At 40.6% G+C, this 16,727-nt stretch overlaps 1 protein-coding gene and 1 long non-coding RNA gene across 2 annotated transcripts in view; one reads left to right on the top strand and one right to left on the bottom strand.

The window, feature by feature from the left end:
• The window catches only part of LOC134738909 (uncharacterized), a 208,977-nt gene that overhangs the window by 127,651 nt on the left and 64,599 nt on the right, over positions 1-16,727 (top strand). The window lies entirely within an intron of this gene.
• ANKEF1 (ankyrin repeat and EF-hand domain containing 1) overlaps positions 15,445-16,727 on the bottom strand; it is a 41,032-nt gene continuing 39,749 nt past the window's right edge. Inside the window, exon 12 of the transcript XR_008496024.2 lies at positions 15,445-15,582. The gene's annotated coding sequence lies outside the window, so the exon portion shown is untranslated. The remainder of the gene's footprint in view (positions 15,583-16,727) is intronic.

Genomic DNA, 16,727 nt, shown 5'->3' with positions numbered 1-16,727 from the left:
GTGTTTCTGTGCGAAAAAGACCATCAGGAATTCTCTGAAACAAACCTAAAGATGCATTTGGGGTGAGGGAGAGCCATTTGGGGGTACAAGCAGGCAAGCAGGATACTTTTGAAAATCAGTTGCTTATATATGTGTAGGTCTGTGTCTGGAGTCTGTACTCTGTCCATTGATAATTATGTCTACCCTTATATCAATCCATGCTGTCTTGATTACTGTTAAGTCTTGACATCTGGTATAATCTTTCAACTGAAAAATAAAAAGCTCATTAAAACACAAACCAGGGGAAGGCTATGAGACCAGATAAATCTTGATCAGAAACTAGACATAATTAAATTTATTTCTTTGCGGTTTATGAGAAGCAAAATAAATATATATACATATTTTTAAATTCAGGGACTGGTTGAAATTTCAGCAGGAGCTGAGAGGCTGAATTCTGAGGGATTTCAGCCTAAGAATAGCCACTAGAGGGCCTAGGAGATCCAGAAACACTGCACGGTGTTTGTAGGAGCCAGGCAGGCCCAGAGAGCTGCCAAGGCCTGAGTATGGTGTTCAAGGTGAACCTGATTCCTGAGAACCTTCTCACCAGGTGCTCACCTTCATGTGAGAAAGAAGTAACGAGCTCTGTTAGGGAAACTAGATCATTCACTAAGCAATTTATTCACCAATAACCTATTTCTGCATGCAAGACACCGTTCTATTCTTGGGGTTAAGGGAAGCTGAGAATGCAGGACTATTATAAGCAAGCCTCTCACTTAGGGCTCAGTGGTGGCATCAAGGACCAGCTTGGGAGGTGTGGGCTCTGGTGCCCATTATTTCCATGTGCTGCACCAATAAACTTAAAATCAAGATAAAAATAGCGTATGTGCTAAGCAAATACAGCTTCAAGTCAAATCCCTTTAGATCACTAGACTGCCACACTTTAATCCTTCTGTAGAAACTCTAGAGTTTTTGTGATTGGAGATTTGTGATGTGTGTTGAAGCAGGGATGAAGCTGATTTCTCTATTATTGTTTAAAAAGTCCTTACAGTATACAGTACTTTACAGACAGAATACAAAAAAGTTCAGAAACTCGCCTTTCCTAGAGAGACCTAGGGGCTATCTAGTTACGGCATGTGCTAGAAAATGACCTACGAGGTATGTTCTAGCCTGAGGAATTGCTGGCATGTGAATCATGGGGACAGATGCGTGGGCAGAATGTACCGTTTCCTCTGTCAGCATCTGCTAGGCAAGAGATGCCTTCCCCTCGGCACCCTGGCTCTGCAGTTTTCCCGCCTATGGGAGGCCTTTTTACCAACGTGACTATGCCACCCACACTCACTCCCACACCACCACATCTGGCAGCAAATTTTGTGAGCCAGGAAGTTTGGGGGGTACAAAAGAGGGGCTCCTTAAAGTGGAAGAAGGGTCTCCCAGTCCATGGATAGCTCTAAAAGAGCTGAGTCCTAGAGGACTTGCAGATATGGTCCCCTCCGTGATCAGAGCTTCTAAAAGAGGAAAGAAATTGGTTGTTTCAGCATGTTTCCTTGGTCATAGGAGAAAGACAGATAAAACAAGCGAGATAAAACAGATGATATCAAGCAATGCAATGATGCTTCCCTTTCTTATAGAAATTTCCTTTTCAGAGGGTAAAAACACAGTTAACTTCTCATATACCAATTTCCCCAGGATATAAGGAGGGTCTTCCCTGTAAGATTTGCTGTCTGGATTACTGAGGCCAGCCCCTCTGACTGCTCTCTTTCCACCTGTTTATATTAGGAAAGCTTGCCATGGGTTTGCACAAATCGATTCATAAAAATGACCAATGCAGCCGGTTGCAAACCATGCCCTGGGTTCACTTACTTACCAAAGTCACAAAAAACAGTAATAGTTCCTGGTCCTGGAAAGACAGAGGTCATAGGGACTGGCCTCAGTAATCCACATCCATCCTCCTACAGATACAACTTTTGTCTGATCACTCTTTGCTCCATAGCTTCCATCATGAGTTCAAGTGTCCTTACCCGACTCCCAAGGACAGGCCATCGTTTCCACTCAGTACTGATCCTTTACTCTTGTAACTGCTCAACAGGTTCATTTTGCCATCTGTCCAGATAGAACCGATTTATCAAGACAGAGAAATTGCCATAAAGAGTTTAATTCTCGCAGAGCCGGCAGAATGCGAGGCCAGAGTTTTATTACTACTCAAGTCAATCTCACCAAAAATTTGGAGACTGGGGTTTTTAAGGATAAATTGATGGGTAGGGAGACAGGAAGTGGAAAGTGCTGATTGGTTGGGTCGGAGATGAAGTCATGAAAAGTCGAAGCTGTCCTCTTGTCCTCATTCCCAGATGGTTAGGCATTCTAAGTCACAGGATGAGATAGGAGGTCGGCACAAGATATAGGCCATAAAGACCTTGCTGATAAAACAGATTGCAGTAAAGAAGCTGGCAAAAACCCACCAAAACCAAGACAGCAATGACAGTGACCTCTGGTCATCCTCATTGCTCATTATAGGCCAATTATAATGCATTAGCATGCTAAGAGACACTCCCACCAGCACCATGACAATGTACAGGTGCATGGCAATGTCAGGAATTTACCCTATGTGGTCTAAAAGCCTGAGGAACCCTTAGTTACAGGAATTGCCCAGTCCTTTCCTGGAAAACTCATTATTAATCCACCCTTTGTTTAGCATATAATCAAGAAATAACCACAAAAATGGGCAACAAGCAGCCCTTAGGGCTGCTCTGCCTATGGAGTAGCCATTCTTTATTCCCTTACTTTTTAAATAAACTTGCTTTCACTTTATGGATTGGCCTAGAAATTTTTCTTGTGTGAGATGCAAGAACCCTCTCTTGGGGTCAGGATCCGGACGCCTTTCCAGTAACAGTTTCAGTTTCAACCTCTCATCTTACTCTCTTATATAAAGATTATTGACATTGACCCTTCTGGACTTTTGCTCATGCAGTTCCCCTTGCTAGGCAAGCCTGTCCTTCTGGCTGACACAAAAGTGCACCTAAGCTACTTTTTCTCTGGAGTCTTTCTGGACTGCTTTAGCCCTTATTGATTGCTTCTCCTTTGAACTTCTTATAGACATCGGGGGCCTTAATCTAATACCGGTGGGGATTTTTCTTTTATTTTAGGAATCCTGACTGTGGCTTGGCAATCAGATGGCTAGATCCTTGAGGACAGAAGTTTGTGTCCCAAGACTCCAGCATGGTGACCCCTTGCACACATTAGAAGCCCAATTAACATTTGCCTGGTTAACTTCCATGGATCCTTGGGCTCTTAGGTTGACCCTCACTTCCTGAGGGCAGCCCAACCCATTAGATCCAAATCTCCTACTACAGATTCTAATACAACCAGGCATCTCTCCTGCATAGCACTACTCAAAGATGGACAGTTTTATTCGTTTGCTTTTATTACTCAGTTCCCTCCATGAGGGCTGGAAACTGTATTTGGTTTTATTTAGTGCCTGGCATACACTGGGTAATCTATCAATATTTATTAAATTAGTGAATACGTGTGGGTTGGCTGAACTGAAATGTGACACAGACTTCTTGGGAAATGAGAGCAAAGCTGAAGATGTTAATCTCCTGGGAGCCAGTGCCCTTGAGCACAGTCCTAAACAGAATCTAACAACAAAGGCTCAGATGGGCCAAGTTAGCAAAATTATTGCAGGACCATTAGTGGCAATGAGTGGCCATATATATATATATATATATATGTATGTATATATACATATATATGTATATATACGTATATATGTATATATACGTATATACGTATATATGTATATATACGTATATATACATATATATATATTTAGAGATTTTATACAAATCTTTATAGTTATAAGTAATACATGTCCTTGTGGAAAACATGTAAACTTTAGAAAATTATAAGGAAGCAGAGGAAAGTAACTACAATCCCACCACTCAAAAACTTTTAAAAAGTTAACATTTTCTTCCAATATTGGTTCAGTACATGTTTTTTACAGTGTGGAAATTCTACCAGATTATACAATTTTAGATCTTGCCTTTTAAAAAAAACCACTTAACTTTAAATTATAAATGCCTTTTCTTTTTATTGAAACTATGAATCATAATTTTAAACAGATTCAGAATATTCTGCTATATGGATGTGCTCTAATATTCCCTCAATACAGGACAGGAAGGTTGATAAATATAAGTTTTGGCCCTTATGATTTTGAAGGCATTCTATATCTAAAGACAATTAAGATAATGGGAGAGGTATTATATTATAGGCTTCCCCAGCAGTTTCAACAGAATGCCTACTTTTGTTCATTGAGACCTGGCTACACAGTTGTCAGCCCTCCCCAAGTGAGTGCTCCTCATTCCTTGCTCTCTCATCCCCCAGCCCCTACTCTGCTACCCTCTATTTTCCCCATATAGCAGACACGATTGATGCTCTATTTACATATCATCAATACTCAGTATTCCTGCACATGCCAATGGTTTCTTACTGCAAGCACCTTGGATTCTGCTTAAGGACTTTCTTTGGCTGCAGGAGCATGATCAGTTATGAGTGGGGCAGGCTAGGAGTGCCCAAGTGCAAATGGGAGTTAGTAGATAAATATCCCAGCTCCTCATCACACATGGGGAACAATTTGGAGCTGTGTTCTACATAGAGCTTTCCGTGGGGACTGATTTCCAATTACCCACTCATTAATGCACCTGTGTTAGCTTCCTTTCCTTCACTGTCTCATTTCCACATTTTCCTACAATGGTTGCTGGGGTCACCTCACAAATAAACCATCTGGACTCAAACCCTTGTTTCAGTGTCTGCTTCTGGGGGACCAGTGTAAGACTCCCCTCCTTCTTAATTATGAGTTCTAGCACTCTCCAGCTTAGACTTTCCCTGTTTTTTTTTTTTTTTTTTTTTTTTTTTTTTTTTTTTTTTACTCAAGTGGAAGCTAAAAAGTCTAAGTGATTCAACATATATTTTAAGGAACTGTGTAAATATGCAAAACGGTGCCAGATTGCTAACTCTCTTTTCATCAGAACTACTGATAGGAATACTCCCAAGAGGGAATAAATTATACAGAGACTCTGGTCTCTTTGGAGGTGACTTTGAACTGTTCTTTGTCTCTCCTCTCTGTTGTCCTCTCTCATTTCTCTCCTCATCTATTTCCTCTGCAATAGAAGAGAAACAGCTGACTGTTTTTGCTACCAACTCCTAATTAAGTTTCCAGATACACCCATAAGCAGGGGTGTGATGATAGGCATGTTATAAAGCAAGTTTATATTCATTTTATATAATTAATTGTTTTACTGGTTACTAAAGACTTGATGTATGCTGAGTATTTACTAGATTCTGCAGGAGATTCTGCAGAGATTAAGATGTTGTCTTTGTAGGGAAGATAAGACACATTACACAGCTGGACTCATTCAGCGATAAGTGTGATGTGTCAATTGAGAGGCACACATAGATCAAAACCAATAAACAACTCTAGATATTCAGAGAAAGCTGTGGTTCACTCTGGCTGGATTTTGAGAAAGCTTCATGGAAGAGGCTAGGAATGGATGGGTTGGGTTTTAATAGATAAATAGGACAAGACACAGAGAAGAGAGGTGTTCCAAGCCTTCCCCATCTCAATTCCTAGGGGACTTCTATTTGATGTTAAATGTTGAGACTGCTGCTTCCCTGCTCTCCCCTCCTTCTGCCCTCAGTAGGCCATAAAACCTTCAGTTTCTTTCTATTTTAGTTTCTCCAATACCCAATGGGGGAAACTACGCCATCTTTCTGATGCAAACAGACTAAGCCAGTTCCAAGCCAAACTGTAAATTAGGCATATCAGTTAGAAATTCATTTAATTTTAGATATCACATTAGATATCACCCATCTAATAGGGGCTTAAATAAAATGGACACTAATCTTAGCTCTAAGAAAAAGAAGACTGAGGCATTTGTTACTGGTGGTTTAGCTAACTCAGCAACAACATCAAAGATCCATGCCTTTTCCATCTTCCTCCTCTGCCCTCCTTAAGCTGTTGATTTTTCAACCTCATGCTGCTCCCCACCTGGCTGCACCTTGGCTGCATTAGTTTCAGGAATCATGACTGCCTTCAAGGCAGGAAGAAGGGAGAAGAGCAGTAACAAAAGTCTGCTCTTTTCATGATGGCAAAAGTATTTCCAGGAGTCCCCTGCAAAAAAAAAAAAAAAGAAAAAAGAAACATGTATCACTGGCTACAAATGCATCATATGGCCACCCTAGCTGTAAAAAATTCTGGAACTTGAGTATTTCACTCCTTAGATTCTATAATTACACAAAGCAAGGAAAAAGGGCCAGGGAATGGCTACAATGAAGGCTACAAATTCTGCCTTGTCTTAGGGGAAACTTTACTTGCTATGATTAAGACACTCAGAGCATCTCTCTGTCTTAGATGAATAACTAGTGTATTAGTCAACTGTTACCTCGACCATACTGCACAACAAACCACCCCAAATCTCAGTGACATTTAATGATAAGCATTGATGATCACACTCACAGACTTGATGATTGGCCAGGGTGCCTCTGTTCCATATGTCTCACATTCTTCTAGAATAGAAGAATGGTGTGGCAGAAACCAAGAGGAGTGAGCAGAAAGGGATAGCACTTCTTTGGGTGTAGGCTCAGAACAGTACATCCTCACTCTTTCCCATATGTCACTGGCCAAAGCAAGCCACATAGGACAAAGCACACTTTCTAGAGGAAGGAACCAGAGAGTTCTTGGGCAAGGACACGGGTACGGGGAAGAGTGAGGAATGGGAACATTCCCACACCCAGCTGAGTAATCTGGTACATTACCTACATGACAGTGGTGGTGGTGCTAGAATGTTAATGTGTTTCCCTCCAGGTAGCAAATATCCCTGTAACAGGCAAGGGCCTACTTGAGGCAATGGCAAATCAGAGAACTGACCCTAGGGCTGTAATTTTAGACTAATCTTTTTGGAAAGGTAGAGCATGTGGTCCCTTGAATTACCTTTTATAGGTGGCTCTTTCCTTTTATTTATTGAATGTATTCAACAATAAAGGGACTCTAAGACTTGACTTCTCACCATATATCAATTTGGCATTTTTAGGAGCAGGCAATTCCTATTCTCAGTCTTCTTATGTGTCTGGGAGTTTTTATGTCCTAAGTAGGGACTGAATTCTGCCTTCCCCAGCAGTGGTGTCTGGAGATGTGACCTTCATATCACAAGGACTATTTTCCCAGCCAAACTACATTTACTATAATTACTATCCTATATAACTTAATTAAACCAAATATTGTGACAATAAAAATAGAATGGGGATGGAAACAATTTCTCATGATACTTGTAATGCCCAGATTGTTCCTTGACGCCATTACATTAGGCAGAGCTTCCTTGACAGGAGGAATGCATTGGTGTTAATTTAATTACATTCTAATGCATGCTCATAGAAATTACAATACAGATGAGCCGCATTAAAGGACATCCATGTGTCTTAACAAGTGTCTATGTCCTTTCCTTTGAAAATGAGACTCATTCATTTAGTAAATATTTCCAGTAATTTCTCATCTCTCTGGAGGCCACCTTGATGGGAAGAAGCCTAGATGAATTCATTTGAGAAGTCAATGAATCTTCTTTTCTGAGAAAAATGTATAATATTACACTTTGTGTATTTATTTAGTGGGTTTCTTTTAGCCCTTGTCATCCGCCAGACTTTATTGCAAGCACTTCACAAATAAGAACAAATAAAATAGGAATGATAATAGGACCTACCTCAGACATTTATAAAAGATTAAATATAATCTTTATTATATTATCTTATTATATAAGATTAAATGTAATCTTTATTATAAATGTATGAGGTAGGCCCTATTATCATTTCCATTTTATAGATGGAAAATCTGAATCATGGTGAGATTAGACAACTTTTTCAAGGCTAGGTAGCTTTAAAAAGGTATGAATTCCCACGTGACTGACTAATGGGGAAAGGAGATTAGGTGCTTGGTAGATGATACAATTTTCTTCATGAAACACCTAAAGTCTGAATAAATTATTTTGGGGGAACTGACTAGCCTCCTCATTGTCAAAAGTCTTGATTTGACACACAAGAAATTTTTCCTGCCCAGCATCCATTCCCTCTTCTCCTAGCTATAGCAGCCTGATTTTCCCTTGAAAGAACAAACCACTCTCCCTTTTCTAATTCATGGGGGTTGAGTGGTCAGTTCCAGCCCTCCATCTCCAAAGCTGGGAAATTCACCAGGCCTGGGAATTAGTTGAGGAATGAGCATGAGATCTATGCCCAGACCAGAGAGCATCAGCCCAGGACATTGGCTGGGGCTTTTCAGAAAGAAGTACTCTCTTTTTGGTAGAGTTGTTAAGAATAGGACATAGGCTGGGGTAGCTGGTGGCCATCTTTTTACTACAGTGAAACTCTGATTGGATTTAAAGCAACACAGGGACATTGATGCTGAGAGATTAAGAAAAATAAATTTGTGATGACATTATTTGATCCTCTGGATTTAGCCATGCCTGAGCTTCTCACTACAGAACATGTAGATGTTTTATTTACTTGAATTGATAGAGTACTTTCATTGTCAAAGCCAGTTTGAATCAAGTTTCTGTCATTTGTAAACAAGAGCCCAGTCTGAAAGTGTGCTAGAACAATTTCCAGGACCATCCTACTGCCCTGGGAACCTCTGCTCTTTCTGCCCAACAGATCTTGGAGAGTTAGGCTGATTTCCTTTCTCTGAAGCTTCTGCCAACATCCTCCATTCTTTCATAGAAACTTCTCCCCTTTCCTAACCTTCTTCACTTCCTTATTGACACCACTGACAAGAACACAAGGGCCTTTCATTTAAAGGCTTCAGATTAAACATTATGGAGAAGAAAATGGGTCACATAGAAAATTAGCGCAAAAAATTTATGAAAGTGAAACAAATCTCACACATTCTTATAGTCATTGTGTATGAGCTAGTGTTGTGATGTTCAATATGGTAGCCATAAGCTACAGGTGTCAACTAGGCATATAAAAGGTGGCTACTGAGATTTTTTTTTTTTTTTTTTTTTGAGACAGAGTCTCGCTCTGTCACCAGGCTGGAGTGCAGTGGCACGATCTTGGCTCACTGCAACCTCCACCTCCCGGGTTCAAGCGATTCCCCTGCCTCAGCCTCCTGAGTAGATGGGACTACTGGTGCACTCCACCACACCAGACTAATTTTTTTGTATGTGTATTTTAGTAGCAACAGGGTTTCACCATGTTGGCCAGGATGGTCTCAATCTCCTGACCTCGTGATCCGCCCATCTCGGCCTCCCAAAGTGCTGGGATCGCAGGTGTGAGCCACTGTGCCCGGCTGGCTACTGTGATTAAAGAACTGAATTTCTAATTTTATTTAATTGTAATTAAAAATTAAAATAAAAAACTGTGATTCAGTTATTGGAAACTTTTTAATGTATGCTTAGAACAACTTGAGTATGTGAATCTTACTTGCCAATGATAAATTTTATGAAATGTAACTACTGAGTAATTATTTCTGATAAATTTTACTATCTAAATTGAGATATGGTATAAGTAAATTACACATCAGATTTCAAGAATAGATTTGAAAAAGCAAAATATTTTGTTAATTTTTGTATTGCTTACATGTTGAAATAATGTTTTTGCTGTATCCAGTTAAATAAGATAGATTCTTGCAAATAATTTCATGTTTCCTTTAACTTCTTTGAACATGGTTCATGCCATATTTCCATTGGATATTACTGGTCTGTAGTTTCTGTCTAACCCATGATTTGGAGTACTCTGGAGGGTGTTTACCACACCTAAGATCATGTGTGGTCTTTTATTCTGAAAGCATTGAGGGTTTGAGCTTTTATTCTGGAAACACATTGAAGAAATGTGTCAGTAAATTTATATTAGTCTTCCTTATAAAAGTCTAAACAATCTAACTAAACAGTTTTTTATTATTTTTCATGTCATTAATTGATGTTTGAACAATCTTTTTCTTGTCTTGACCTATGTGATGCTTTTCTAGTTCAAGTGTACAAAACCTGAGTTTCTGAAAAATAAAGAAATGAAAAAATGCCATTGTATTCAGTGCAAAATATAAGATGTTATGGATTGTTTCCAGAAATCTTTCCATATTGCATTTTTGTTGCTATTTTGTCCATTTTTTTTACTCACACATGTCTGATATTTTTATTGAAATAATCTGGCAACTCTGGAAAGAACTCCATTTTGCTTCATTTCCCCCCCTTTCCAGGAGCCATGACTCTTCCTTCCAGTAGACTCCTTCTTCCCATTCAGAAACCTAGAGATACAGTTTCAGCAGAATGGTAAATGAGGGTGAATGTCTACCCATGTACCCAAGCCTCAATGGACCTGCCAAGTGGAGGGGTCCAGTCCCAGTGGGCCCCATGCTGTGTGAGGTAACATATTCAGTTTCCAAGGATTAGAATGTGGATATCTTTGGGGAGAAGGCCATTATGCTGCTTACCACAATAATTAACAGCAGGAAGACATCCTGCATCTGTAAACTGAAGGCTCTTGTTAACCCCTCCTCCATCTAGCATGCTCTTTTCCTGAGAAGACCATTTTTATTCAAGTTCAAATTCACAGCAGTGAGGATTTCTTTTCTGATTATGCATAGCCAAGCAGAAAATTTGCTGTACATTTTTACAATAGAAGACAATGATAAATTTACATATTCATTAGATGGTTTTCATCAGGATAGCCAGGCAAATCTCAGATTAAACTCATGACAGAGCATTCTTCTAGATTTTCCTTAATGAAGGGACAGGCATCATTTACTCTGATTGTTGCTTTGCTATAACAAATCATTTTGGCTGTAATGACAGATTAACACTGTTCTATGAGATAGTGTTTCTTGCACTGGTTACAGTGCTTCCACTGAAAATAGGTCAATTTCTTGTGAACCAGGGCTGGACTTGGTAGGTATCTAGAAACTGGATCTTGGAACTAATTATTAGAAAGTGCTAATGTTTGCTGACTTATGATGAATAAACCTTCCTTGCCAAGTAGATTAATTTCTCTTTAAGGAAAGAGCTAATGAAATTTAGAAACTCCCAAAGATATCACGAGTAGACATTTGATTAAGCAAGCAAGTTAAAGCAAGAACTTGGCACATAACCATGAAAACAGTTCTTGTCAAGTCTCTTCACATTTCATAGAGCAATTGCATTCCTCCAGCAACCAAGGGGATGGCACATTAAATGTTCAAGGACTGAAATTATGCAATCAACCATCAGAAATGATCAAGCTGCCCTTCCAGTTAGTCAGAAGTAACTGGTTTTTCCCAACATCCTCCGAGCATTTGTATGGTTTTGTCTGTTTCATTCCTGAAGGACTATATTAACAGGTTGAATTTGTTCCAAAATTAAGATGCAAGAAAGGGACATTTCTCTGATTTCATAGCTCAAGTCAAATGCTGCTCACCAAGGTTGGCAGAAAGTCTAATAGTTGTTGTCATTGTTATTATTACTATCATTATTGGTTTCTTCCTCTTTTTTGAATTAATGAAAACCAGGACAAATGGGGATGTGGCTTCTGGGCTGCCGAGATATATATTGCCTATCACAAATTGGACCAGTAAATTGTTGGCAGTTATGTTGTCAGCACCTGCCCTCTCTAGGAGGTCTGGTTGGGTGCAATGAACTTCACAGATGCCCCCAAGGATGCAGTGCTTTGTGTTTTAAACTGATTCCCATACCATCTCTTCTTGAAAGGTGCTTCCATAGGAGTGGAGTCCTCTATCCTGCCAGTCTTGAGAAATCCAACCCTGTCAATGGCCTAGCTTCTCTACCTGTGAGGGGGAAGGTGAAAATTACCTTTTCAACCTTTCCATTGGCATTTATTGAACATTGTCTTAGTTTAGGTTTCCTTAAAAGCAGACTCGGGGACAAGAATTCAAGTGTAAGTGGTTTATTTGGGAGGTGACCCCAGGAAACACTAACAGGGAAGTGTAGAAGTGAGACAGGAAGGAAAGGCAGACACAAGGAGGCCATTATCAAGTAAGTCACCACTGTGGGCAGCTGGAGCTCAAGCCCACTGGGGAACTCTGGGAAACAGTGTAGAACACTCAGAGTTAACTTACTGAGAAGTGAAGCCAGCTGGACTTCCTGGGTCAAGTGGGAACTTGGAGAACTTTTCTGTCTTACAAGAGGATTGTAAAATGCACCAATCAGCACTCTGTAGCTAGGATTGTAAAACGCACCAATCAGTGCTCTGTAGCTAGCAAAGGGATTACAAAATGCACCAATCTGTGCTCTGTAAAAATGCACCGATCAGCAGGATTCTAAAAGTAGCCAATCATGGGGAGGATTGAAAAAAGGGCACTCTGATAGGACAGAAATGGAACATGGGAGGGACAAATAAGGGAATAAAAGCTGGCCACCCCACCCAGCAGTGGCAACCTGCTTGGGTCCCCTCCCATGCTGTGTGGAAGCTTTGTCCTTTTGCTCTTCACAATAAACCTTGCTACTGCTCACTCTTTGGGTCCGTGTCGTCTTTAAGAGCTGTAACACTCACCGCGAAGGTCCGCAGCTCCATTCTTGAAGTCAGCGAGACCATGAACCCACTGGAAGGAACCAAGTCCGGACACACTATGGAGGGGTGAGGGAGCTGGATTACATCCACCAGCTCCTGAATTGAGTGCTGCCAGCAATTAACATTCCAGACTATCCAGTCTACTATGCCCAAGGCCAGAAAGGCTTCCTGCTGTTTGGGAAAAAGCCCTCTGGCAAAGATACAGATCCTGGTAGTTGGAAGTGGAATAAGCTCATGCTGTAGTGGTGAGGCCCAAGGGGCAGTAGTACAAAAAGTTTCTTATCCAGCCTATGATTAAGGCACTGAAATAGGTGCTGTAGAAAAGCTTTATCTACTTCATTCAGTACATTAGGGAGAAGCAGCTGTGTTTTGCTGACTACGTGCTCAGAATCGTGCCAAATGATATAGGTGAAACAGAAGAAATAGGAGGCATGGTCTCTCCCTGATTTGGAGGAACTTATTCTCTAAGTAAGGAAGACAACCCTGGCGCTACCATGCACCAATGGGTAAATGGACAAAATAAAATGTTGATTTAGGCATTAGGGGACAATTGGAATTCTGGGAAAGGCTTCATGGGGAAAGTAGGAAATGAAGGATAGTGTTTTCAGAAAAGAGCCAACGCCTATATAATTTGAGGGACAATGAGAGGAAGCCTGGAGGCAAATTTAGCCCAGTATGTTGGTAGACAGTGAGCAAGCCCATGAGAATGGAGTTGATGGAACATGTTCAAGAGGACTGGGAATCTAACAAGCGATGTTGGCTTGTTATTGCCCTACAGATGTCAGTCATTACCCTGAGTGCATAATTCCTCCTGAAAAAGTCCACTCATGCCTACAGTATTGTCAAAGAAGTGGTTGTGTCATGGCAGATGACTCTGTTTCCACTGTTGAATCTGATTTGGATGGGGCAGGGACTTGACCTTGGATGGGCTCATCAGAGTCTGTTTTTTTATTTTATTTTATTTTTGTCTGGCATTTGGACCTACAGAATTAAGGGACTGGATAAGTTGGTTCTCTGTAGAGCCAGGGCAAGAGTTTCTTCGCCTTAGGAAGCCACAGTCATGTGCAAACACATTACATTAGAGTAAAACATCATAGGCAATATGGGACTACCGTAAAAAAAGACAAGTACAAGTGCTAAGAGAAACAGAGGAGAGACACCATGTGGCCCTAGCAAGTAAAGGTGACTTGCGAATTCCCCCAAGCCTATCCAGTACTTCTAGCAATGTAGAGTCCTCTGTAAACTTTCCACTCAAGCTAATTTGAGTGGAAATCGAGGATCTTTCTCTAAGACGACATGGCAGTCATTAATTTTTCTATTGCCTATTAATTTTTCTATTGCTCTGTTTTTTTGTTCTATGGGTTGATGTCATAGCTGTTGATCTTCATAAGCAAACCTTGAGAATTGTGTGCAAGTGGTTTACTAAGGAAGGCTCCACAGAGACAGTAAAGGAATGGGGGAAGTAGGACAGGGAATGGAAGGAAGTGAAGCTGGCGGTGAATTCAGACCACGTCTGTGGAGCCTGCAGGGGGTGCTGCAGTGGAATCTTGCCTCAGGTGCACTTTTCTCTTTACCTGGGCAAGGGAACTAGGCATTTACACCCTTGCTTATTGTCCTGGGGATGTAGAGGTAAATTAGACAAGATCCTTGCCCTCAACTCACTTACAGCCTAGTTGGGAGAGACAAGCTTGCAAGCACAGGAAACTAGAAACAAGTCTTCTGGGTGGAGGAGGATAAGAAACACTCTACCCAAAGGATGTTCTCTGCCAAGGGTGAATAATTTAACATCTATGTGCCTTTCCCCCACCAAACATGTTAGAATCACTCAGCAACACAAGCATGGCTCATTTCCTCCCAGGTACTATTTTCTTATCTCTTCCAGAAAACAGAGCTTCCTGAAAAACAACTATTGAAGGAATATGGTAAGAACCTGGCAGGAGCCCAGTTTATACTCAGTAGCTTTGACCTAAGAAAGAGAAGAGTAAATATTAAACCCAAGGTCGGTAAGACTTGTGTATTTTTTCTTTCTCCTTTAAAGGTATGTTTGCTCTTTTAAGAACTGGGAACTTATTGTTTAAAGTATTTTTGGTGCAAGGGTCAGGCTGCCAGGAAAGCAGTGGGCATCTGCTTGTGGTTCTTGGGGTTTTACCCAGTGTCTGCAACCTCTATTTAGTGCAGGAAGAGAGTGTGGTCCAGCATCTACCTGCCTATCAGGAGTCTTAAGGGCCCAAACTGATAGAACACTGAGAGCTTTTTCTTTATTATGGGAAATGATATGCCATATGATATCATTTCATTTTTAAATATATAACCAAGTGCTATCTGCTAGTAAGTTACTATATTAGGAGCTCACAATTAGTAAAATTTGGTATTTCTACATTTGAAATAGCACAATACTGGAGCTTATTGAGAACAGTAATTCAGGATTCTGTGAAAGTCAGCGTCCACTAAATATTTCACAGCACTGCAAATCTTGCACCGCTGCTGCACACAGGCAAACAGTATGAATTCCCACAGGGCTTGGCCAAGACACTGTGTCATCAGTGCATCCATAGTGTTATGCACAGTTTTTAATTGCCGCTATTCTTGCTGCTTAATCATCAGTCATTGTTGGTCCCAACTCTTCTTACTCTACTTTCTTTTATATTTGATTTTCCTTTGTAGAAAAATGCCTTTTGAGTTTGGGACTCCCCAGAAGTAGAGATGTGGATGTGAGTGCAAGTGATTTGCTTTGGGAGTGATCCCAGGAAACACTGGACAGGAGTGGGGAAATAAGACAGGAAAGGAGGAAAATTACTAAAGGAGTGTGCTAATGTGCAGAATTGTTGCTGTGGGTAACTGGGGCTCAGGCCCTTTGGGAATCTAGGGAGACTTTGCAGGACATTCCTCAGTGTTGTCCTACCCAAGAGATGAGGAGTTGGGATATTTATCCAGCATTTCCCGTCTGATGTCTGTTGAGGGCTGCTTCCTGAGGCATCAACTCACAGATTCTTCCAATCTGCCCTGCACGCTGAAACATGCTCCTGCAGCCAGAGAAAATCCTCAGGGAGAGCACCAGTACTTGGTGAGAGGCTGTCAGTGAGAAGAAGAATCAGAGGAGACTGTTAATGGAATTGGGTGTACATGGGAGCTCTTGACAGCATCTGCTATGGATGCATACTTCCATAAACAGCAGTTAGGGCCCATAGTCTTCTAATCACTTGACTTTGAAACACACGTGTTGCATTTCAATGTGTTACATAAGATCAAATTGCTGATCAAATTGCTAAGTATTCAGTGAAAACTATATGTTAAGGATGTGATCTTAAAATTGAAACCTGGATAATGGGAAGAACCCAGCCATATGAACATCAAGGGGAGAGTGGTCTTAAAGTCTTTCCTGTTGCCCATTTATTTTTTATTTTATTTATTTTTATTCTTTTAGATACAGTCTTGCTGTTGTACCCATGCTGGAGTGCAGAGGCATGATCATAGCTCATACAGCCTCGAACTCCTGCATTTTGCCTATTTAAATTCTGAGCCTAGAACAAGGAAATTTAAATCCTGGATTGCTTGAAGACTGATTCTTGGCAATCACATTCTCATTCAGAATAAAATTGTTTTTAGCCATCTCCTTCAAAATAAACTTTCAAATTTTCCATTTGATATCATTATAATGCTCACGTTCTCTTGTCTAGTCAGTTTCTCTATGCCCACATTCGTGAAATTTCCCCATCTCATTTCCCCAAACACTGCTTTGACAATTTCTTTTTTCCATGCTAGGCTTCTCTAAGCCCCCTCAGAGCTGCATAGAAACTATAGTTCTTAGATAAAAAGAAAACCTTATTTAAGACCCAGAAAATCTCAATCCCCTATACCAACAGCAGAGAGGGCAATTTGGATACCTGAGCCTGGACTTGCTCAAATCTTTCTAGTTACAAACCTGCCCCCACTGTTTCCAGCATCTCAGGCAAAAGGTAATTCCGTATCTCTTAGACACCAGTGTTGAAATTTTTTAGACTCTTAATGTTCTCTGAGTAATTACATGGCATGAAAAAAAATCAGATGAGTTTTTGAAGAGATGTCTTCTCCCCAAGGCCCTGAGTCACAGATTTTTTTTCTTTCTATAGAGTCACTGTCAAAATTGTGAGTCATCCATTTCTTCTTGCCAGTGCAGCACACTCCCAGGGGACACGTGGCTTCACTCCTGAACAAGTTCAGTAATCAGTGCTGGAGAG

The sequence above is a fragment of the Pongo pygmaeus genome, chromosome 21 (assembly GCF_028885625.2).
Source record: "Pongo pygmaeus isolate AG05252 chromosome 21, NHGRI_mPonPyg2-v2.0_pri, whole genome shotgun sequence".
In the NCBI taxonomy this organism is placed as follows: Eukaryota; Metazoa; Chordata; class Mammalia; order Primates; family Hominidae; genus Pongo; species Pongo pygmaeus.
This window is presented reverse-complemented; position numbering and strand designations above follow the sequence as displayed.